This window comes from Schistocerca americana, chromosome 2 (genome assembly GCF_021461395.2).
Source record: "Schistocerca americana isolate TAMUIC-IGC-003095 chromosome 2, iqSchAmer2.1, whole genome shotgun sequence".
NCBI classification, from domain to species: domain Eukaryota; kingdom Metazoa; phylum Arthropoda; class Insecta; order Orthoptera; family Acrididae; genus Schistocerca; species Schistocerca americana.
Window position 1 is genome coordinate 123,970,162 of NC_060120.1, and position 23,550 is coordinate 123,993,711.

At 41.6% G+C, this 23,550-nt stretch overlaps 1 long non-coding RNA gene across 1 annotated transcript in view; it reads right to left on the minus strand.

The window, feature by feature from the left end:
- Positions 1-22,760, minus strand: part of LOC124596610 — a 70,571-nt gene extending 47,811 nt beyond the window's left edge. Inside the window, exon 1 of the long non-coding RNA XR_006978329.1 lies at positions 22,661-22,760. This is a non-coding gene — a long non-coding RNA (uncharacterized LOC124596610). The remainder of the gene's footprint in view (positions 1-22,660) is intronic.
- Positions 22,761-23,550: the final 790 nt, after the last annotated feature.

The window sequence follows — 23,550 nt, forward strand, 5'->3', positions numbered from 1 at the left end:
CGTTAACGCTGCTACAATGTCTTACAATTCTGGAGCGGGAATACGCGTTTACAGCAAGAGAAACAGTGTATGCAGAGCTCCGTTGCCTTGCGAGGCACTGCTCCACTATCATTTGTCATCACGTGACCGGTAGTCGAGGAGCATGATTGGTTTCCGGCCGGCACCGCCGCTGTCGGAAATGTTAGCGCGCGAAAAGCGTTCGTGGCGAGCGTGACCCTCGGCTGGCGATTCCGGCGCTGCAAAATAAATGACCGGCTGGCGAGGGTTTGTCTTTCCCTCGGCGCTCCTTGGCACGCGACGCGCAACTCATTACGGGCCGCCCCCGCGTAATGGAGATGTGTCGCGCAGATAATGCTATCGCCTCGCCGCCATCTTGATTGCTGCTTCGACACTGTTTCGCCCTAAGGTTGGCTGGAGTGAACAACTTCTTGCTTACTAATGAAGCGCGGGGCTCTGTCGAGCACTTCCTACCTTTTCCGATAACCTGGAATGGGCATGCAGTACAAGGTAGAGACGCCACTGCAATGAAAATTAAGGGTATGTGCCTCACTCATTACTGGTTATCCAGTAAAACGTTTACTTTAGTAAGCATAATGACACTGTTTTTTCGTAGCTCAACTGAAAACACCAGTTAACCGAATCTCAAATGCTACAAATAATGTAGACATCATCTACATCTACACGATTACTCTTTAGTCCAAAATTAAGTGCCTGGCTGAGGGTTCGTTGAACCTACTTTAAGTTTTTTCTCTACCGTTCCACTGTCTAACAGCGCGCAGGAAAAGCGAACACTTAAATCTTTTTGCGCGAGCTCTGATTTCTGTTATTTTACTACGTTGATCTTTTCTCCCTGTCTAGGTGAGCGCTAACAAAATATTTTCACACTCTGCCAATAAATCGCAGTATTTGATTTGCTTTTCCCGCAACGTTATCTATGTGATCGCTTCAGTTTAAGTTATTCGTGAGTGTAACTAAAACTTGGGGGATGCCTTTTAGTATTCATGTGGCTGACTTCACACTTTTCGAGTAAATTGCCACTTTTCTCATGTTGCAGATATCTTGTGTCAATCACTTTGCAATTAGTTTGCATCATATGATGACTTTAGAAGAAGCTAAATGACAGCATCGTCTGCAAACAATCTGTCGGCTGCTCAGATTTTCTCCTAAACGGTTTATGTAGATCAGGAAAAACAGAGGACCTGTAGCTCTTCCTTGAGGCAATGCCAAATAGCACTTTTGTTTTATTTGATGATTTTATGTCGATTGCTATGTACTGTGACCCTTGTGAGAGGAAATCCTTTGTTATTACATCTGCAGTGTACTTATAGGTCAGATCATTATAAATAACTTACTACAAACTAAATTATTCACTTAATTGTCTCAACGAGCACATCTGAACTGCCAGATGCATTCTCCTTCCTTCACAAATAATAATGGGGACAAGATGCACAAGAATGGAATTTTTGATTGACAATACTCAAGTTAGATTTAAACTTACGATAAGCAACAGCGTACACAGTCGACGATAATGAACAAAGTAAGAGCATATGGACTATCAGACCAATTGTGTGATTGGACTGAAGAGTTACTAGATAATAGAACGCAGCATGTCATTCTCAATGGAGAGAAGTCTTCCGAAGTAAGAGTGATTTCAGGTGTGCCGCAGGGAAGTGTCGTAGGACCGTTGGTATTCACAATATACATAAATGACCTTGTGGATGATATCGGAAGTTCACTGAGGCTTTTTGCGGATGATGCTGTGGTATATCGAGAGGTTGTAACAATGGAAAATTGTACTGAAATGCAGGAGGATCTGCAGCGAATTGACACATGGTGCAGCTAATGCTATTGAATCTCAATGTAGACAAGTGTAATGTGCTGCGAATACATAGAAGGAAAGAGCCCTTATCATTTAGCTACAATATAGCAGGTCAGCAACTGGAAGCAGTTAATTCCATAAATTATCTGGGAGTACGCATTAGGATTGATTTAAAATGGAATGATCATATAAAGTTGATCGCCGGTAAAGCAGATGCCAGACTGAGATTCATTGGAAGAATCCTAAGGAAATGCAATCCGAAAACAAAGGAAGTAGGTTACAGTACACCTGTTCGCCCACTGCTTGAGTATTGCTCAGCAGTGTGGGATCTGTACCAGATGGGGTTGATAGAAGAGATAGACAAGATCCAACGGAGAGCAGCGCGCTTCGTTACAGGATCATTTAGTAATCACGAGAGCGTTACGGAGATGATAGATAAACTCCAGTGGAAGACTCTGCAGGAGAGACGCTCAGTAGCTCGGTACGGGCTTTTGTTGAAGTTTCGAGAACATACCTTCACCGAGGAGTCAAGCAGTATATTGCTCCCTCCTACGTATATCTCGCGAAGAGACCATGAGGATAAAATCAGAGAGATTAGAGCCCACACAGAGGCATACCGACAATCCTTCTTTCCACGAACAATACGAGACTGGAATAGAAGGGAGAACCGATAGAGGTACTCAAGGTACCCTCCGCCACACACCGTCAGGTGGCTTGCGGAGTATGGATTTAGATGTAGATGTATATAGCATTTGTGGCCTCTAGGCCGAGAGTGCGCAGTAAGCAATTGCGCGTCTAGCCAATCAGCGCTCGGTCTTTTTCCGCATTCCGTACTGTGTAAACTTCCGTCATATTTGAGCATTCTGTCGTGTTTTACGTATGCGAAAGTACGATTGACTGATTTCTGTGGTATTCTGTATGTATTCTAATAATGGCTGAAACACCTAGAAGGTGCCAAGTGCTTCACAAACAGGCAAGAGACCTTATCTTTTTTTAAGTGTACTCGTTCTTCAAACGCGAGGCGGATTTTCAAGGTGCAGGAATGTAACGTAGCTGCTGCGGAGTCAGTCAGAGGCCATTAACGCTGTCGCCGACAATAAGAGCGAGGCAGTGAGCAGTGTGGTATCAGTGACGGGAGAGGGACGAACGGGGGGGGGGGGCAGAGAGGGGAGCGTAACTCATGTTAGTGCTACAATGAAAGGTGTAAACATCCTGAGATTTCCAGAAAAATGGCTCTGAGTCGAGCTATCACGCCTGTGGCCATCGATATCAGAGAGGTTTGCAGCGAGAACGCCGTGGCGCTGGTAATCGTGGACCGACGCAGAAGTCGAACAACGTTGGCTGGTGTGCATTCTCACAAGGAGGCCCTCGAGTCCGAGGTCGCAAGAGGCCAATGATCTGTACAGCGTTCGTAGCCCCACATACTGTCTACCATTCAATAACAATACTGACTGCTACTGGCAACAGGGGGCGCTAGTGGAGGTGTATTCAGTGGTGATCACAGCATGAGGCTAAGAAGCTTAGCTGAATTGCTTAGTTGACTATTAACCCACAAAACAGAGCAATGGCAACGAAAATCAAGCAAACACTGCATTAGATCTACAACAACAGTTGCCGAAATTGACATTTCGTCAGAAAGGAAGCCAAGGAGTATCGCAGAGTGGGAAAGAACTGGCAAATGAAATATTAGCGTATCTGCAATATGAGTCAGTGCAATGCATGGCGTCGTATACGAACAACTGATCGGACAATATAGATGAGAAGTACAACAATGTCGACAAGTGCTTAACAAATGAAAGTCATACTGAATCAAGTGTCAGGCTATGTAGTTCATCACCCTTGTCAGACAGGGAGCCAGAAATCCCGTCTGCAGTGAAACGTAGTAAAGGACATCGTTGTCCACCGAGTAGTAAAAAAAATTATTTTTTAATTATGACCAGATTTCGAATAAGTTCGCAGCAGTACGACCGTGTAGTATAGAAGAAAAACTACGGCTATTCAAGGGAGGACAAGAACGTAAACGCCGTATTCGGCGAAAATTTACTATTTGCACGATATGCGGGAGAGAATTGTCAGAACTTGAGCTTCGATTAGTGCCGAAGTGATAAGGAATACCACTTAGCCCATGATAAGAAGATTGCAGCACTGCATTGATACCAATGGCCATTACTTCGAACACCTTCTCTAAATGAACGTTCATGCCACCTTTTTGACCTTGGTTGACCTTCAAAGACTTTACTGTTGTACATCACTGGATTCGTCTCGATAGCCGCTATCAGAAAATAATTACCAAACTATAGCATTCCATTTTAAAAAACAAAGTTGACCTTCATATCTCTGAAGCGACCCCACCTAGCAACAAAAAACCATGGTCATATTAGTAGTGGGACAAAGCAGGCGTGGCCCCATTCTTGCCAGATGTATCCAAGATGGTGGCGATGACGTCATCCAAGATAGCGGCGTGTTGACTTGGCAACAGTGCATGACTTCATCCGAAATGGCGGCCATGGCGTCAATCCAGATAGCGGCTATTGGCGGTAAGTTTGAATTTTGGCGTGTAGAAGGTCGTTTGGGTTACCTCCACTAACCTATGTTAGTAGCAGAGATAGCCCAAGTGCCCTTTCTTTACCGCCAAAATTCAAACTTGGTGCTAGTTCATGGGATGAGGCGGCAGTCCATGGACTTAGGTTAGTGGAGGTAGCCCAATTGAACTATTTTCTCTCCATTTTCGTCGTGTGTTGCATTATCCTGTTGGAATTTGACATTCCCGCCATTTTCTGGGTGAGGGGGTTAGGTTAGTGGAGGTAACCCAATTGACTTTCTTCCCACCAAAATTCAAACTGCCCACGAAAAGTTGCCATCTTCAATGACGCCATGGCCACCATCTTGATTGACGTCATCGCCTTTACCTTGGATACATCTGGCAACAATGGAGAGTGGGGCCACTCCTGCTTTGTCCTAATACTCATATTATGGCCCCATCGTCCCACGCATCTTTTGTCCCACATACTTTTCAACTCCTATTATATTTTCGGAGTTATTCTTCGTGGCAATAGTTAGTGACTCACCCTGTATGCATAGGAGAAAGCAATACATTTAGTGCCTTTCTAGGAAATGCAGAACGTCTCTCTTGCAGCGTCCATCACTGTAGTTGGCTGATCATCTTCGCGACGTTTTCAACCTTATCAAATGAACCTATGGCGAAACATGCTGGTGTTCTCTGGTTTTTTTCCGTTTCCTCTACCACTCCTATCTGGTGCGGATCACATACTGACTAGCAATGTCCAAGTACAGGCCGAACTATTGTTTTGTAAGCTACTTCCTTCGTTGATACACTTCATATCCTTCCAAAGAATCTCATCTAGCACCTGCCTTGCTCGCTATTAATTTTATGGGGACGTTCACTTACAATCGCTCTGTACACATACCCCTCGGTGTTTTATAGAAGTATCTCCGTCCAAGTGATTGTTCTACAATTGTGTAACCATACAATAAAGGGTCCTTCTGCCTGTGCATTCACAATACTTCACGTTTGTTTACAATAATTTACGTTTGTTTATGTTGAGAGTCAGTTGTCACTCCCTGCAACAAGCGTCGATTCTCCGCAGTTCTTCCTGCATTTCGCTACAGTTTGCAGCGAAAAGTCTCATGGAACTTACGCCGTCATCCGCTAAGCCATTTATAAACAGTGGATTGTGAAAAATAATTGTCCTATAACCCTTCCCTGAGGCACGTCCAAAGCTACTTCCGTGTCTAAAAACTTCTCTCCGTTCAGAATGACATGCTGTGTCTAGTTTGCTAGAAACTCATCACACGAGTCTCACAGTTGGTCTGATATTCCGTACTCTCGTATTTTGTACATCAGGCGGCATTGAGGAACCGCATCGTATGCCTTACAGAAGTCAAGGAATACGGCGCCGACCCGGGCGCCTGCATCTACTGCTTTCTGAGTCCTGTGGAAGAACAGAGCGGACTGGCTTTGAGACGATCGTTGTTTACGAAACCCATGTTGGTTCCTACGGACTAAAGAAATGTTATAATATCCAGTCATAGAACATTCAGCAAAATTCTGCAACTGAGGGTCTCCATATATATAGGCGTATAGATTCCTACGCCCGTTCGACGATCCTCCTTGAGGAGGGGAACGGTCTGTGCCTTTTTCCAGTCGTCAGGAACGCTTCGCCTCTCCAGAGACCTACGGTGCACTACCGCTATAAGAGGGGCTAGTTTCTTCGCATACTTTGCACAGAACCGTATTGGTAGCCAATCAGGTCCTGTGGCCTTTCTTCTGTTGAGCCTTTTTAGTTGTTTTCATATCCCATGGTCATTTACTTTAATAGCAGCCATTTTGTCGTTCTTGCGAATATTTAAAAGATGTGCTGCAGAGAAATCCTCCTCTGTGAAACCTTTTTGGAAAAAGGCGTTTAGTATTCTGGTTTTTTCCACGTTGTCCTCCACTTCACTGCTATTACAGCCACATTGTGTCTGGACAGATGGCTTCGCTCCGTTTATTGACTTAACGTACGAGCAAAATTTCTTAATATATTCTGTCAAATCGGTAGACAGAATATTACTTTTGAATTCGTTGAACACTTCACGCTTCTCCTCACGATAATTTTGGCTTTGTTAAACTTCTATTTGTCTGCGACGCTTCGACTACGTTTAAATTTGCCGTGAAGCTTTCTTTGCTTTCGCAGCAGTTTTTTAACACAACTGTCAAACGACGGCGGGCCTCTTACATCCCACAGAACTTCGCTCGGCACGTACCTGTTAAAGCGTATTCTAGACTGCTCCTGAAGTTCGTTCACTGATAGCGTTGTTAGTGCTGGAGAAGAAAGTTTCGTGCTGACCAGTCAGGTTGCCTGAAATCTGTTCGCTGTCACTCTTGCTAAGCAGAAAGGTCTTCCTGCCTTTCTTTGTATTCCTGTTCACATGTAATGCTGTGTTCTGATCACTGATTGCCTGTTCTACGTTAAGTCGAAAAGTTCGGGTCTATCTGTCACTAGCAGGTTTAAGATGTTATCTTCGCGAGTAGAATCGCTAATTAAATGCTAAAGACAATTATCGGATGAAAAATTTAGAACAATTGCAAACTACACCTTGCTCCTACTCGCCGCCCTAATCAGTTAGGTCTACCAGCCTATAGCTGGTAAATTGGAATCTCCGCCTAATACTATAACATGGCCAGGAAATTTATGCGAAATATTCTCCAAGTTTCACCTTAAACGTTCTGCTACTACTCCTATTGAGGCAGAGTGTCTTTAAAAGCATTCGATGACCATGTTTGGTCCGCCCTTGACACTTGTCTTCTCCCAAATTATTTCGCATCTGAAGTCTGCACTGTTCTCATTAGACACAATCCTAATTTTTATGGCTATAAACACGCCTACACCATCAGCATTCATCCTATCTTTGCGGTATACAGTCCAATTGGAATTTAGACTTTCATTGCTATTGACCTGCAGCGAGCTATCTGTCCCCAGTACTACGTATGCGTTGTTACATTTCACGTGTGATTAGTTCTGCGAGCTTTCCATAGATGCTTCACCCGTTAAGTAAAACTGTGTTCACATTTGCTTTCTCCAGTCTGGCTGGCCGATGTGGCCGAGCAGTTCTAGGCGTTACAGTCTGGAACCACGCGACCGCTACGGTCGCAGGTTCGATCCTGCCTCGGGCATGGATGTGTGTGATGTCCTTAGGTTAGTTAGGTTTAAGTAGTCTAAGTTCTAGGGGACTGATGACCTCAGCAGTTAAGTCCCATAGTGCTTAGAGCCATTTGAACCAATTTTCTCCAGTCTGCTGTGACGAATCCTACTTTATATGGACTCAGTATGCATCTTATCTGGCCTGTGGAGTGATATGTCTATCCTAAAGAAAAACACACTTGCACGCCACACATACCCCGCTACCCTAGTTACCGTTCCTGCGTGTTGTGCAAACCTGATCTGTTAAGGAGAACCTACAGTTCTCCACCCAACAGTGGAGATCTAGCAGTTTGCATCCTATACCATAGCTGTCTTCACCAAATCAGCTAGTCGCCTGTGCGAACCGAGGATGGCCTCTGAACCCAGACAGCAGGTCTAATTTGTGCCTTCATGAGTCTCTGTTTGCAGCTGGGTACATTCCATACACTGAACTGCTGTTGGCATAGTCTCCTTTACATCTCGGATGAGACACCTGTGGACACTGGCCTTCCTTCCCGATCTGCCCACTATTTTCTTTAGCGGCTCCGTCACGCGCTTGACATTTGAGCTCCCAATGACCAGCAATCCCACCCTCAGTGCTTGTCCAGACCTCTCCAGAAGATTGGATACAGACCCAACATGCGAGACATCCTGTGATGGCTCAGACATACTTCCAGCAGCAGGTAATACCCCTAACCTGTTTTTCAGACATAAGGGGACAACCATGCGGCCAGTATCCACTTTTGCCTTCGTCCAGAAATTCGCGACGTCGCCACTGTTCGCTAAACACCGTCACGTAAATGTAGACCTGCTGGGACGTACGATCAGGAATCGCTGGCGCCGCTGTAGGATTCAGAGGTGCTAAAACATACGTCTGAGGTGCCCCAGCGCCTCTGAAGCCCAGGGCAGCAGCCTGAACCCGACCACGGTCAACACAGCTACCTTCTGTTATGGGCAGTGGCCAATTCCTCATGCACTCGTACACAACAGGTGCATCCTCATCCATCTTTAATAAGTTAATATCTGAACCACAGTTAAGGTAAACCTAACCCAGCAAACTGAAGTCACTTAACACAAACGATCAAAAAATACGTTCTTAGAACCAACATAAATTGCACTGCTAAAAACAGCTTAGTAATCAGTCTCTTCCACTCAGAAGTAAGGTAGAATACCTGTAAACTAATCTATGTACTCGAACTGTGTACAATCGATGAGTTGCTGCTGCTGGTGCTGGCTCCGCTCTGTTTGGAGGCCGGAGACCTGCTGGTATGTGTCTGGACAATGGACCACAGTGCTCACCTGGGGATGTTACGGGTCGATCATGTATGTGAGAGTCATTGTTCTCTTGATCGTTATGCTTTTTACGGCGTTGTGTTTCTTAAGGCTTTAGTTTTTTTTTATGTTCGTGTTGTTCATGGATTTGTGTTGGTGTTGCCTACCGCACGTTAATGTGCGTGTGTGCGTTCGTTGCTTTCTTGTACAAGTTAGGTGGCCGGTTATACCACTTCCGATTCCGTTTCCGTTGCCCCCTGTTTGTTCAAAGTGGTGTTAAGTGTGGGTTACCGTGTATTTATATCTACACTACTGGCCATTAAAATTGCTACACCACGAAGATGACGTGCTACAGACGCGAAATTTAACCGACAGGAAGAAGATGCTGTGATATGCAAATGATTAGCTTTTCAGAGCATTCACACAAGGCTGGCGCCGGTGACGACACCTACAACGTGCTGACACGAGGAAAGTTTCCAACCGATTTCTCATACACAAACAGCAGCTGACCGGCGTTGCCTGGTGAAACGTTGTTGTGATGCCTCGTGTAAGGAGGAGAAATGCGTACCATTACGTTTACGACTTTGATAAAGGTCGGATTGTAGCCTATCGCGATTGCGTTTTATCGTATCGCGACATTGCTGCTCGCGTTGGTCGAGATCCAATGACTGTTAGCAGAATATGGAATCGGTGTGTTCAGGACGGTAATGCGGAACGCCGTGCTGGATCCCAACGGCAATGAAGCAATGGAGATGACAGGCATCTTTTCCGCATGGCTGTAACGGATCGTGCAACCACGTCTCGATCCCTGAGTCAACAGATGGGGACGTTTGCCAGACGACAACCATCTGCACGAACAGTTAGACGACGTTTGCACCAGCATGGACTAGCAGCTCGGAGACCATGGCTGCGGTTACCCTTGACTGTGTTTCACAGACAGGAGCGCCTGCGACGGTGTACTCAACGACGAACCTGGGTGCACGAATGGCAAAACGTCATTTTTTCGGATAAATTCAGGTTCTGCTTACAGCATCATGATGGTCGCATCCGTGTTTGGCGACATAGCAGTGAACGCACATTGGAAGCGTGTATTCGTCATCGCCATGCTGTCGTATCACCCGGTGTGATGGTATGGGGTGCCATTGGTTACACGTCTCGGTCACCTGTTGTTCGCATTAACGGCACTTTGAAGAGTGGACGTTAAATTTCAGATGAGTTACGACCCGTGGCTCTACTCTTCATTAGATCCCTGCGAAACCCTACATTTTAGCAGGACAATGCACGACCGCATGTTGCAGGTCCTGCACAGGCCTTTCTGAATACAGAAAATGTTCGACTGCTGCCCTGGCCAGCACATTCTCCAGAACTCTCACCAATTGAAAACGTCTGGTCAATGGTGGCTGAGCAACTGGCTCTTCACAATACGCCGGTCATTACTCTTGATGAATTGTGTTGAAGCTGCATGGGCAGCTGTACCTGTACACACCATCCAAGCTCTGTTTGACTCAACGCCCAGGCGTACCAAAGCCAGAGGTGGTTGTTCTGGGACTGATTTCTCAGGATCTGTGCACCCAGATTGCGTGATAATGTAATCACATGTCAGTTGTAGTATAATATATTTGTCCAATGAATATCCGTTTGTCATCTGTATTTCTTCTTAGTGTGGCAATTTTAATGGCCAGTAGTGGATAATCATGTGTTTACGTGCCGCAAGGAAATACCATGATATATTGACACGTAACGGTTTCGATGTGTCTCAGATGAACTGGTCTTCCGGCCACGTGTCGAGTTTTTTCTGTAAACGTGTAAAGTTGAAAGCGCGAGTTTTGATGTCTTCCAAGCGAAATAATGTACACGCCGTATATGTTCTTGTGTAAAGTGTTGCGTGAATATTCGGTTTAAAGACTTTGCTGTAGTATTTGTTTCAATACATGTTTTAATATCGGCCATTTTCACTCTGTTTACCATCTTTCCTGTATCATTCCGCTTTGATATTACGAGTATGACTGAGTTTATTACCTGTTGTTTTAGTATAATGTGCAAGAGAAATTACAGCCATCCGTTTTAATATCGCTTAGAGGAGTAAAGATTTGTTGTCTGACAGCCAAATGTAACAAATATATTTCGAGATCTAACTTTTGTGACCAAAAAGAGTGAATTCTCTCTTGCAATTGTTTAACATTCGGTTTTGGCTTCCATTAATAGATTATGAAGTTAAATTTGTCTTTTGCAGCCTCAGCAGGCCAGGCTTTAAAATGAACCTATAAGGTTCGAAACTAGTAGCCAAATGTAAGTACTGCAACTGTTGGCAGATTAAGCGCTTTATGGAAGTTAAATTTCGGTCCAGTGGAACCAGCAGCTCCTTCCACTCCCAGGCCTCCTGCCGTTTCAGGCTCTACTTAAACCTGTAGATTTCTCCTGCATGTTTCCTCTTCAAATTTTCACTGTGTGTTTGGCAGGGCAATATCCGAGTTAACCAAAGATTACGGTTAACCCCTGGGAACAGCTTAGTGATTACTTTATGATAATTAATTTCTTAAGTAAAATTGCCTAATTTTTACTAAATTAAGAACGATCTTCATCAGCTGTGTCACTCTCAGTCGTACCAATGGTGATACTCATGGAGTATCTGTTGTAAGTAGTGCAGTAACAGCAGTTACACAAAAAATGGTCATATGTACCTGCAGTAAGCCATATCAAAGTATTCGTAATAATACAAAATTAGTTTTCATTATAGGTACTAAACCTACTAAAACAATGAATTCACAGGTTCAACACTGAAGAATTTTGTAATACAAAATAAATTTATTTTGAAACGAAATGACATGTGATTAAACCGTCCAGATCGCTACATTTAAGGGCCAGTTAGCCTCGTCTTATTTATTCATTCTGCTTTGAGGCATATGTATGGGACAAGGCTCGACTTAAAAATGCCTACTGGTGTAAAGCGGTAACGGCAATAACAGTAACAAGCAGCAGTGTTAAGACATTGTGCGATAGCATTTCATAATCCCTGGACAGTAGAGGTCTTGAGAAGCAACAGAATTACTGAACTGAATAGTGAATCTCCATTCTAAGTATTCAGAACAGAATGAAAAGCTGGTGTCCACCGTAAAAACTTTGAAGCCAGTCACTGAAAGGAGGTTCAGAAAGTGATCTTATATTTTCCGAAACTGTCCATTAAATGGGTAACATGCTTGTGCATTTGGCTGTGCTAATCCAAACATTTATTATAAAAGCGTCTTTGTTACAGATGTGTTGTTCCTTGCTTTAGTCACAGCTATCTAAGATGTGGATCCCAAGGACCACAAACCTTAGCAATGCCAGTTCTGAAGAAATATCCATTTTATGCCTGTTTATCAGCTTTTTTCATAAGATAGAAGATCATATTACTAATCATTTACTGTATTCAGCTTGCTCTCACTTCCCTCCATTCTACAAGAAGCATTTGTGCCATTCTGTCTGTTTTTCCTTTTTTTTTTTTTTTTCAAGTAAAAGCTGAGATCTCCGTCAAACCATTAAAAACATTAGTGAAATTCAGTTTTTCTGTCATTGTCTGCCATTGATCTTCTTCAGTAAAGAGTCAGCAAATTTTGCTAAGTAACTTGTGGCAATATAATTGTACTACTGTAAAATACCTGATGGAGTACTTCAAGATTCTGTAGCATTTGTTTATTTGTACACACTGGGGAAAACCGTCCTGATGTAGCGCTCTTCCTCTGAACGTTGGTGCTAATATCAGTTTGGTGTAATCCGCTGCAGGTCATTCATATAAAAATATTCCAGTTTTTTACCGTGCTCGAGCTGTTTGTCAAGTTTTCAAAAAGAATCTTTTCTTCATGGATGTCCTTAATGAAGCTATTTTAGTACTGAATCTCCACTGAGTTTGGTTTATCTGTCTCTGCAGTTCTCTAACTCTTTTGGCGGTGGACACCTTTCGAAGTACTAAATATTCTAAGCAGCTCTAAAATAACAAAATCTGTTTTATATTCACTCTTTAATTACAATCATTTAACGAAAAATCATACAAAAATAAGTAAATTATACGCTATTGACATCTACAACAATATGCAAAACGATACACAGTAATACAATGCACAAAACTACACTGTATTGGTTTCGCTATAAATTCATAAAATTGTTTCCATTTAATGGCAGGTATGAAGTTCTTTTATTTTTGACCAGATGTTTAATATTAGGCTTGATAGAAGAGAGCTGAAGATTGATGTAGGGTTGTGGAACTAGTTTTTCATGGTATTTTGTCATTGTATCTGTATATGCTGAAAATCCCATTTCACACAAATATGCTGTTGGGCATGGGTGAAGAACGTTCAGAGCTAGTGTGGCAAGTTCTGGAAATTCATCAGAAACTCTGTTCCAAAAATCAACAAGTAACATTGTTTTGAACAATAATTCCATGCATGAATCTGATTTCCAAAAGGATTTGTAAGTTTCATGTGTCATATTTTCTGACTTCTGAAAATTTGATACAAAAGGATTCTGAACCTATGAATTTATTTTCAGTTTTATATGCTGCTCTTCAGGGAAATACATCTCAAAAGATGTGTGCATATCACTTGGACAATGGACCAGTTCCTCAAATATTTCATTTGGTAATTCTGCTGTCTCCTGAATGAACACATTCAATTGCAAAAAGCTTTCTTGTTCTCTCTTGCCAACAACAATAATCCAGCAATCTAATTTTATCTAAAGCAATTGTTACTATTATTGAAAACTGTTGTCTGCTTTACTTGTAAAGAAAAATTTAATTCATTAATTTTTCGTCAAATATCTAGCAAAAAGCTAGTCTGAACATACATATCACATTCCTCAAATGATCTTTTAATTTAAAAGGAATGTCAAGTCATAAAAGCTTGTAATTCAGCTCTTAGTTTGAATAATCTTGTTAGATCTTACCTAACCTCAGTGTGGAACACTAGCGGTTTATGTTTGCTCCTATAATGTTCACGCAATACTGAAACAATCAGCACTGAACTGGACAGGATTTAACATAATTTACTATTTTTACTGGTGGCACCTTCTTTGCCATGAACCCTTCTCTATACTCGTTCTAGCTGCTCCCTGCCGCTGTTGGATAAGCAGCTGCCAGCAGCAAGTCGTAAACTCTTAGCTCACTTATTTGTTAGATAGTTTAATTCTTAATTTCTTTGCGTGTTTTTTGCTACTTGCATTGTTTTAATTCATAAATTTCGAGCGTATTATAGTATTTGAGAGTTGTAGCATCGCGTTTTAGTACCTGAATAGTGTAAATTCGCGTATTCGTCTGTCTTCTGTTTTTGTTTTGAACGGCCAGTGTCGGTTGGTCACAGCCAGTGTGCTCCCTGCCGCCGTTGGATAAGTAGCTGCCAGCAGAAAGTCGTATACTCCTAGCTCACTTATTTGTTACATAGTTTAATTCTTAATTTCTTTGCGTGTTTTTGGTCCTTGCATTGTTTAATTCATAAATTTCGGGCGTATTATAGTATTTGAGAGTTGTAGCATCGCGTTTTAGTACCTGAATAGTGTAAAATCGCGTAGTCTCGTTCCGCCGCCGAGCAGTGTGTCAGCAGTGCGCAAGTAGCAGCATTACTGCATTTACTAGGCAATCTTGTATTTTAATAACCATTTAAATTTTGTGTCGATTTGTTTGTGCTCTCTGTAGATTAGTTCACACATTCTTTGCACAACAGTTTTTACCATGGATAGGGATTGCAACTGCTGTGTTCGGATGCAGGCTGAGTCGGCATCCCTTCGCTCCCAGCTTCAGACAGTGTTGGCTTCGGTCACACAGCTTGAGGCTGTTGCCAATGGGCATCACTGTGGGGGTCCGGATGGGGGTTTGTCGGGGACGGCCAGCTCGTCCCACGCATCCCCCGATCGGACTATGACTGTGGCTGCCCGGGATACTGCCCGCATTGAGGCTGATCCCTCACCTTTGGTAGAGTGGGAGGTCGTCTCGAGGTATGGCAGGGGGCAAAAGACATTCCGGAGGGCTGAACGGAAGGCCTCTCCACTGTGTCTGACGAACCGGATTCAGGCTCTGTCTCAGGCTCATACTGATCTTCGGCCGGACATGGCTGCCTGTCCTGTTCCAGAGGTTGCCCCTCAGTCTGCGAGATCCGGGCGGTCACAGAGGGTGGGCTTACTGGTAGTTGAGAGCTCCAACGTCAGGCGCGTAATGGGGCCCCTTAGCGATATGGCAGCAAGAGAGGGGAAGAAAACCAATGTGCACTCCGTGTGCATACCGGGGGGAGTCATTCCAGATGTGGAAATGGTCCTTCCAGATGCCATGAAGGGTACAGGGTGCACCCATCTGCAGGTGGTCGCTCATGTCGGCACCAATGATGTGTATCGCTATGGATCGGAGGAAATCCTCTCTGGCTTCCAGCGGCTATCTGATTTGGTGAAGACAGTCTCGCTAACGGGATGAAAGCGGAGCTCACCATCTGCAGCATCGTCGACAGGACTTACTGCGGACCTTTGGTACAGAGCCGAGTGGAAGGCCTGAATCAGAGGCTGAGACGGTTCTGCGACCGTGTGAGCTGCAGATTCCTCGACTTGCGCCATAGGGTGGTGGGGTTTCGGGTTCCGCTGGATAGGTCAGGAGTCCACTACACGCAGCAAGCGGCTACACGGGTAGCAGGGGTTGTGTGGCGTGAACTGGGCGGTTTTTTTAGGTTAGATGGCCTTGGGCAAGTACAGAAAGGGCAACAGCCTCAAAGGGTGCGGGGCAAAGTCAGGACATGCGGGGACCAAGCAGCAATCGGTATTGTAATTGTAAACTGTCGAAGCTGCATTGGTAAAGTACCGGAACTTCAAGCGCTGATAGAAAGCACCGACGCTGAAATCGTTATAGGTACAGAAAGCTGGCTGAAGCCAGAGGTAAATTCTGCCGACATTTTTACAAAGGCACAGACAGTGTTTAGAAAGGACAGATTGCATGCAACTGGTGGTGGCGTGTTTGCCGCTGTTAGTAGTAGTTTATCCTGTAGTGAAGTAGAAGTGGATAGTTCCTGTGAATTATTATGGGTGGAGGTTACACTCAACAACCGAGCTAGGTTAATAATTGGCTCCTTTTATCGACCTCCCGACTCAGCAGCATTAGTGGCAGAACAACTGAGAGAAAATTTGCAATACATTTCACATAAATTTTCTCTGCATGTTATAGTCTTAGGTGGAGATTTCAATTTACCAGATATAGACCGGGACACTCAGATGTTTAGGACAGATGGTAGGGACAGAGCAACGAGTGACATTATACTGAGTGCACATCCGAAAATTACCTCGAGCAATTAAACAGAGAACCGACTCGTGGAGATAACATTTTGGACATACTGATAACAAACAGACCCGAACTTTTCGACTCTGTAAGTGCAGAACAGGGAATCAGTGATCATAAGGCCGTTGCAGCATCCCTGAATATGGAAGTTAATAGGAATATAAAAAAAGGGAGGAAGGTTTATCTCTTTAGCAAGAGTAATAGAAGGCAGATTTCAGACTACCTAACAGATCAAAACGAAAATTTCTGTTCCGACACTGACAATGTTGAGTGTTTATGGAAAAAGTTCAAGGCAATCGTAAAATGTGTTTCAGACAGGTACGTGCCGAGTAAAACTGTGAGGGACGGGAAAAACCCACCGTGGTTCAACAACAAAGTTAGGAAACTACTGCGAAAGCAAAGAGAGCTTCACTCCAAGTTTAAACGCAGCCAAAACCTCTCAGACAAACAGAAGCTAAACGATGTCAAAGTTAGCGTAAGGAGGGCTATGCATGAAGCGTTCAGTGAATTCGAAAGTAAAATTCTGGTCTTACGTTAAATCAGTAAGTGGCTCGAAACAGCATATCCAGACACTCAGGGATGATGATGGCATTGAAACAGAGGATAACACGCGTAAAGCTGAAATACTAAACACCTTTGTCCAAAGCTGTTTCGCAGAGGAAGACCGCACTGCAGTTCCTTCTCTAAATCCTCGCACAAACGAAAAAATGGCTGACATCGAAATAAGTGTCCAAGGAATAGAAAAGCAACTGGAATCACTCAACAGAGGGAAGTCCACTGGACCTGACGCGATACCAATTCGATTCTACACAGGGTACCCGAAAGAACTTGCCCCCCTTCTAACAGCCGTGTACCGCAACTCTCTAGAGGAACGGAAGGTTCCAAATGATTGGAAAAGAGCACAGGTAGTCCCAGTCTTCAAGAAGGGTCGTCGAGCAGATGCGCAAAACTATAGACCTATATCTCTAACGTCGATCTGTTGTACAATTTTAGAACATGTTTTTTGCTCGAGTATCATGTCGTTTTTGGAAACCCAGAATCTACTCTGTAGGAATCAACAGGGATTGCGGAAATAGCGATCGTGTGAGACCCAATTCGCTTTATTTGTTCATGAGACCCAGCAAATATTAGATACAGGCTCCCAGGTAGATGCTATTTTCCTTGACTCCCGGAAGGCGTTCGATACAGTTCCGCACTGTCGCCTGATAAACAAAGTAAGAGCCTACGAAATATCAGACCAGCTGTGTGGCGGGATTGAAGAGTTTTTAGCAAACAGAACACAGCATGTTGTTGTCAATGGAGAGACGGCTACAGACGTTAAAGTAACCTCTGGCGTGCCACAGGGGAGTGTTATGAGACCATTACTTTTCACAATATATATAAATGACCTAGTAGATAGTGTCGGAAATTCCATGCGGTTTTTCGCGGATGATGCTGTAATATACAGAGAAGTTGCAGCATTAGTAAATTGTAGCGAAATGCAGGAAGATCTGCAGCGGATAGGCAACTGACCCTTAACATAGACAAATGTAATGTATTGCGAATACATAGAAAGAAGGATCCTTTATTGTATGATTATATGATAGCGGAACAAACACTGGTAGCAGTTACTTCTGTAAAATATCTTGGAGTATGCGTGCGGAACGATTTGAAGTGGAATGATCATATAAAATTAATTGTTGGTAAGGCGGGTACCAGGTTGAGATTCATTGGGAGAATCCTTAGGAAATGTAGTCCAACAACAAAGGAGGTGGCTTACAAAACACTCGTTCGACCTATACTTGAGTATTGCTCATCAGTGTGGGATCCGTACCAGATCGGGTTGACGGAGGAGATAGAGAAGATCCAACGAAGAGCGGCGCGTTTCGTCACAGGGTTATTTGGTAAGCGTGATAGCGTTACGCAGATGTTTAGCAAACTCAAGTGGCAGACTCTGCAAGAGAGGCGCTCTGTATCGCGGTGTAGCTTGCTCGCCAGGTTTCGAGAGGGTGCGTTTCTGGGTGAGGTATCGAATATATTGCTTCCCCCTACTTATACCTCCCGAGGAGATCACGAATGTAAAATTAGAGAGATTAGAGCGCGCACGGAGGCTTTCAGACAGTCGTTCTTCCCGCGGACCATACGCGACTGGAACAGAAAAGGGAGGTAATGACAGTGGCACGTAAAGTACCCTCCGGCACACACCGTTGGGTGACTTGCGGAGTATAAATGTAGATGTAGGTGTAGACATTTTCCATTTTGTTAGATATACCAATCCTGCTGCTTTACCAATCATTTCATTGACTCCAGATGTACAAATAGAGACACAATTATTCCTATTGAGATGATCATTTTTAAAAATTTTTAATAATGTTGAAAATTTCTTTTCTGGTATTATTACTTGGCGCTGATGCACACCTAAGGAAGCTTTCTTTGAGTGAATGTTGAAAATGACGTTACACAATTATCAGCAAGGTGGCCAGTCCAGCAACACCAGTCGACTCATCATTTGTTAGTCGAATTTGTTGTGCTGAAGGCGCCCAAGAAGTTCTTATTTGATACAGCACGAAAAAACATTAGTTCAGTATGAAACAGTGTCATTCAAAAGTGACACTGTAGGAAGATGCTTTGTAAATTTTTGTCGAGTGTATTTTATGTTATGTCGGCAACAAATGGTTTTATTAAATTCTCAGAAACAGTGTGTTTCTTACCCGCTTGTGCAGTGTGATACCTGACCCAATGCGATGCCTTCATGGCTTTTTCATTCACATGCAAGGGCCATATACTTTACAGTTTTTTGACTTCTTAATGACTGTTTTCTCTTGCAAACAAAAAATTCTTCATTCTTGTCTTTGGTGTTGACATATATGGTTTCTAAATGTCGATGCTTCTTAGCAGGTGTCACGGAAATATTCAGTAGTAGCTTGCTGTATAACATACAGACAAGTGAGCTGTTGAAACCAACAAATCTGATATTGATGTAATATTCGTATTTTTTTTTTTTTTTTTTTACCTTAGCGAGTCATTATATGTCTTACTGCTTGAAACACTAGAGCATTATATAGTTACACCACCTTCTTGTTGAATCTCACTGTCTTGACAGAAAATCTTTTAGGTTTATACCGCATGTTCCAGATGAATCACCTTCGAACTTTCGATGCAAGATTTTGTTGCAATACTTTTGAGCCATTTCCTCATTCTATCTTTTAAAACCAACAGCTTAATTTTAAAATTTGACAAACACAGAATAACATCACGGCATTGAATTTTACAACAGTAGTCAATAACAAACATGAAGTCGAATATACTGTGGAACAAGAGCAGTATATGGATTCACCATGTTGAAATGGATTGCACACTGCAATCACATACTTGAGTAGGGCCTGTGCTTTGTGCTGTACTGTGCAGTGAAGATGAAGCATAGATGCAAAGCAACAAAATCCCTCAACGTGGTTTAGGTGTTTGTGGATGAGAGAGAGATGAAGAGGGTGCAGTGGAATGGTCAGACCATGTATAGATCAGACAACATGCAGCTAGAGTTACCAAGAGGGGGGCAGGGGCAGAAATAATCAGCATGGTCCCAGCATGCATGTGGGTGACAAGTTTTGAGTCACCCTATACCTACTTGTACCAAATAAATTCCTTTGTTTTTTTTTTCTTAGCATTATTGCAGATTTACTATGCTACTTGTTGCTTCTTTTTCATCTACTATACACTGAGAGAAAAAATAACTTAATAAAACCAACACTGATATGTTATTGTGAGAGTTGTTTTTCTCATTGTGCAGCAGGACTTGATATGCTTTGTTCCTTATGTTATTATTTTGGGGAAGCTCCCCAGGGCCCCATTGAGGACATTAAAGTATTTCTGATCTATTACCTTCAGTATTAACAAATATGTTGGCTATTTTCTTTCTATAATTTATTTTGGTATAAAATATATATCTCATTTTCCTACATATATACATTTCTACAATATTTCCTTTGTCATAATCACATAATAGTTTATGTGACTAACCACTACAGGTCACCATCAACCAGCAATGGACCAACTGTAGCACCATCAGCATGGCTCCTAAATAATGTTTCATCAGTCTGTCGAAGTATCACTTTGTAGAAAAAACGATGCACTTGAGGACCATCCTCATGCTGATGCTATTGTTCAAATGATAGCTGTTTGTGTATTTATATGGTTTCATTAAGGAAATTATATATATATATATATATATATATATATATATATATATATATATATGTGTGTGTGTGTGTGTGTGTGTGTGTGTGTGTGTGTGTGTGTGTGTGTGTGTGTATACATACTATATATATATATATATATATATATAGAGAGAGAGAGAGAGAGAGAGACAGAGAGAGAGGGAGGGAGGGAGGCAGAGAGAGGGGGAGGGGCTAATACACAACTAATAGATAAGTTGTACATGAGACTAGAATTTACATGTGATGTGATTTAACAACAAGATATAGCAAAATAAATATAATACAGAGAAAGATGAAGTGATAGGTGTCCATTTAAAAAGGTATTCAAAACGAAGCAACTGTGATATGTGTAGCACATGAGTATGAAATAATCAGGAACAAAAAAGATATTATAATGTTCAGTACAAATGAAGAGACTGTTTTAAGTACCAATGAAACTGAAAAATTGGAAACCTGTGGCAACCAACCTAATAAATTTAGAATTAATGAAACATGGTGTCATTGAGAATGAAGAGAAAAACTTTAAATTAGTTAAAAATATTGAGCAATGTAGAAAGTGCACCAACTGTAGGTTCTTACCACTTTGAAAAGGGAAAATGCAAAAAGTGTGAAAATTAGAAGTAGCATACAAGTGCTGTTCAACACTGAACATCAGATACATTTAAAAATGTTGTTTCAGAAACTATGTAAAACAGCAGAAAGCATCTTATTAGAGTGGAAAACATATTCACGTTCTGTGTGAATAAAATTAACTGAATGCAACTATGGATCATTTTAGAGGGAAATGTTGTTGCCTTAACTCATGTAAAAAGCAATAAAAGGTATGTGCAGAAATTTAGAAATGTCTAATGGCACATACAAGATTATGAAAGAGAAAATTGATTTGTTTCAATCAAGAAGATACATAGCACTGCCAATAATTTTTAAAGCATATATAAACTGGATGTTCTACTAATGGATATCCAGTATTAAGGATTACACACACAATATGTAACATACAATAACTTTTATTCGCCTAAAAGAATTACTAATATTGAAGAATTCATACTAAAAGTGGCATATGGCACTCCTTGATAGCTAAGTCACACAGTCTTAGTGTTTTGGCAAATAACAATGAGATCATAGCATTTCACTAGATTGTTCCTGATAACACAAAAGCAACTCAAACTCAAGAAGTCATATAGGTAATCTTGTTTAATTTCCCAGGATACTCTTGATATTTCCAAGAACAAGTAGATATGAGAAACAAAATAGGGAAATGTAGTTCAACAACTGAAACATACACTACAGAATTTTTTAGAAAATGAAATGAGAAGTGAAATTCTGATGACATTTTGGTTATTCCCACTGCACTGTATGAGAATGATATGTGGATTTTATTGGAGGAGGAAGAAATAATATTACAATCAGGAGATATGAGGGTTGAGAAGAACAGCAGGGTACACCATATATATATATATATATATATATATATATATATATATATATATATATATATGTGTGTGTGTGTGTGTGTGTGTGTGTGTGTGTGTGTGTGTGTGTGTGTGTATGAATGTATTGACAGAATTAAAAATTAACTATATAAGAAACCATTTAGATGGTTATGAAACAAAGTAGAGGGTAGAATTTTAGGTTTGACATACTATCATTAGCAAGGTAATTAGAGACAGAGCACAAATTTGGCTTCAAGAAGTTTAGGCAAATTGTCTGGATATGTCATTTTCAAAGTGACTATCCTGAAATTTGCCTTAACCCAATTGGGAAATCATGAAAAAATTAAACATGGATATCTAGGCAGAAATTTGAGATTCCATCTTCTTGAATATAAGTCCTGTATCCTAAGGATAGTGCACATATCATTTGGCTGTGGATAGAAGAGAATAAATCTATTTAGACACAAAGGACGACTTTCACATTTGCAAAAAGTTATATCCGTAACAACTAATTGTGCAAAGACCACTGGATCAGCCAAGAAGTTATATAGATGAACTTCATGCACAAGGAGTGGAAGCCATAACAGGCTGAAGTTAAAGTATGTGATGTAAGAAGAAGAAGCTTCTTATTGGTATAGTCTTGTTGTGATTGCTAAAGAATTGATTTTTTCTATTTAACAATGTTTTCCAGTCTATTGTTTTACCTGTGTTTTTCTTAACTTCTTGATCAATGCAAATGCTTCCCATTTATATTTGAACATATGTAGGACATGGATCTTCATAAACTGTATGTACCTCTTTCAGTGAGTGTTGAAAATAAGGAATGAAATAATTTCTGCTTTTTAAAAAATGATCTTAAATCCTAATAAATCTCTCAGGGTGAATTTTAAATATTATATGACAATTGGATTTTGTCATAGCTAACCCTCAGGAGACCAGAAGTTATGGATGAAAACCCATCATCCTAGTTCAGTACTCACCAGATATTGGTTCATCCACATCAGCTCCATAGAAATGACAGCAAATGTTTCACGCATCATCTGTCAAGTCATAGTAGGTCGAGCAGTATCTGACAGCCTGAAACAAAAGGAAAACCTGTGTTGTCTCTAAGTGCCCAGCTCCATTAGCATCAGGATGGTTTGACTACTAAATTAAATCATACTTGGTCCAAAAATTATTAGCGTTTTCATACTTAGAATCACAACTCATCCTCCTCACCTATTTTTGTACACACAGGAATTACATTCTTACTTAATATGTAATAATATTAATTTTTCCTCAATGTACGAATTAATATGACAACAGAATTGTTATTGTCATAATTCACAAACACAAATCTATAATGTATAAATTTTGTACTGTTTTTAGAGGAGTAATACATCACTTTCTAACACAGAGGGCATATATTTGGCAACAACTAAGTGAAAATTAGTAATCCTTCCCTCTTGTCAGTCTCGACCTCTTCCTTTCTCTCTCACACTCACACACACACACACACACACACACACACACACACACACACACACACAAAGATACACGCAATAGGAAGTTCGATTGTAAGTGGATTTGACTATTGTAGTTATTAAATTTGTAGCATATTGACTATATGGTTGCACTGCTTATTGTTAACCACTGTGGAGTAGTGGAACAGGACGCAGACCGTTAATGAAAGAAGAGGCACAAAATTTTGTTATGTTGTTATGTGACATGTGAATACTGTATGTTTTGCCTGTACCTTATCACTTAGCTTCGATGTAAACTAAGTGCTGGGCTACAAATGCCGTAAGTTCCAAAGACAGAAATTACGGTCGCTAACCCAACCTATAGCCTCTAGTAAAGCAAATACATCATTTTTCACATTTATTTCCTG